The 2,553-nt window shown below is 38.7% G+C and overlaps 1 protein-coding gene across 1 annotated transcript in view; it reads right to left on the bottom strand.

The window, feature by feature from the left end:
- LOC107724713 (dimethylglycine dehydrogenase, mitochondrial-like) overlaps positions 1-2,553 on the bottom strand; it is a 22,525-nt gene that overhangs the window by 11,726 nt on the left and 8,246 nt on the right.

The raw sequence follows: 2,553 nt of genomic DNA, 5'->3' as shown, positions 1-2,553 counted from the left end.
AGCTCAAACAAACCTTTCAGCTGTGCTGCCATTCTGGATTGCATGAAGAATAAGATGCATGAGAAGAAAGTTCAACACTCTCACACAAAAAAACACACACACACACACACACACACACACACACACACACACACACGATCTGACTCTGGTTCTTCATTACTAATTTCAGTCCACAGAAACATTCTCAGTCAGTTCTCATGTTTAAACAGACTCACACGAGCAGAGGAAACAGAGAAAAGTCCTCTGGATCAGCAGCACATGACACACATTAAAGGCTCAGCACACTCATTTCAGAGACGGACGGACGCTCAGAAAACAGCCGACAGCAGCAGATATGGATTATGGGACGCAATCAGGTGTGTTTGCTATAGGAGAGGTCAGAGGTCAGAGGTCAGCGATCGGCCCGTGTGACCGTACAATGTGTGCCTGATCATCTTATCAAAGCTGCTTCAGCACATTCCCACAGGAACATCAGCACAAACTCTTACAACAAAACCCGCTGAGAGATCTGGACCCATGACGCTGATACTAGTAAAATCTATATATTAGACATGTTAAATCACGTACTTGGCCTTTCCTTCCTATGATACAAGAGTCTACCTTGAGTTAAATGCCAGATGCAGTTTACTGTCACCTAAATACCATAATATTAAGGGTGCTCCGATCAGGATTTTTGGAGTCGATCACAGAAAGCAGATACGATCAACAATACCGATCTTTTTGAAGCCTTCTTTTTATCATGTAGAAATATTTATAGTGATGCTCCAATTATTTTTTCAGACATTTATTCAGGGCCTGAATTTCATTTTTGAAAATGGGGGGAGTTCCCCTCTTAGGTGACTCTTGTAATTTTTTGACATTTTTTAGAAAATATATATAATTATCTCCCCTAAATGTTTGATCATGCATTTTTGTTTTTACAATGGGGCAATTGTTGCACAATAGCTTACACTCAGCACAGTGTGCATGAGCGCTGAATGGCTTAAACACTGGCAAGATTTAAAAAGAAATGCAAATTATAAACTATGCGACACTGCCTCGATTATGCAAGTGAAGATTCCCGTGTCGACTGTGCAGCTCGCTTATAGTGCAGACGCGATGTAGTGATTTGAAGCCATTTGCGCATTTTGAGAGAGATTCACTCACGCTGTTTGTGAAATTATGTCTCACAGAAAGTTTTCAAATTAATTTGTAAGTTATTTAACAAAGAAATATGAATTGTACCTCAGCTTCAGCGTTATGATAGATTGAGACGGTGCCGCTGCATGTCATGCTGAACCTCTCACAGCAGAGATAATATCCAGAAAAAATATATATTTTATACATGAAACGAATGTGGGACTTTTAAATATAATCAAGACTGACACTTAGTTTGAAATGTCTATGCTTTGCTACTTCCTGCTGCTCATTCAAACAGATGAGGGAGATAAAATATGCATCTTACAACATATTACACCTTAAACTCCATACAGCAAACACTGTCATAACTCATGTGTGGTATTTATTCACTGATTGTGAATTGCTCTGAAACTGCCAGCCTGTAGAACACATAACAGTTTGACTGTGCAGTGCTTACATTTACTTCATGAAATCATTGTCTTTTGAAGTTTAATAATCACATTAGCATTCATTCCCAAATTTAAGATGTCTTAAAATGATAAATAAAACTTTTGTTATACCATTTAAGATCTGTAATACGTTTTATGTCTTTAATTTGATCAAGCTATATTGAAGACTTTTTAAGAACCCTCAAAAAGTCTCTGTCACCTCAAATATCCAGCAGCGCTTGTTCACAAATATAATCAAGACTGACACTTAGTTTGAAATGTCTATGCTTTGCTACTTCCTGCTGCTCATTCAAACAGATGAGGGAGATAAAATATGCATCTTACAACATATTACACCTTAAACTCCATACAGCAAACACTGTCATAACTCATGTGTGGTATTTATTCACTGATTGTGAATTGCTCTGAAACTGCCAGCCTGTAGAACACATAACAGTTTGACTGTGCAGTGCTTACATTTACTTCATGAAATCATTGTCTTTTGAAGTTTAATAATCACATTAGCATTCATTCCTAAATTTAAGATGTCTTAAAATGATAAATAAAACTTTTGTTATACCATTTAAGATCCGTAATATGTTTTATGTCTTTAATTTGATCAAGCTATATTGAAGACTTTTTAAGAACCCTGAAAAAGTCTCTGTCACCTCAAATATCCAGCAGCGCTTGTTCACATGAGTGCAACAAGACAGACAGCTGCAGCTCTGAAATATGAACGCGGAGCAGATGTAGGGTGTGGTCTAACACATGTGGGCTTAGCATGTGGTGTGTGGTTTATCATGTGGGTGTTGCCTTTGAGGGTTTGCATTTGCAGTTGCATTTGAGGGTGTGGTCTACCACATAGGTGTGTTCTAATGTGTGGGGGTGTGGTTTTACATATGGGGGTGTGGCCTATCGTGTAGGGGTGTGGCCAATCTTGTGGGTGTGATCTAACATATGGGGGTGTGGTCTATCATGTAGGGTGTGGCCTATCTTGTGGGGGGTG

The sequence above is a fragment of the Sinocyclocheilus rhinocerous genome, unplaced genomic scaffold (genome assembly GCF_001515625.1).
Source record: "Sinocyclocheilus rhinocerous isolate Xijiao unplaced genomic scaffold, SAMN03320098_v1.1 scaffold124, whole genome shotgun sequence".
NCBI classification, from domain to species: Eukaryota; Metazoa; Chordata; class Actinopteri; order Cypriniformes; family Cyprinidae; genus Sinocyclocheilus; species Sinocyclocheilus rhinocerous.
Note: the sequence above shows the minus strand (reverse complement) of the source record. Positions and strands in the feature narration are given on the sequence as shown.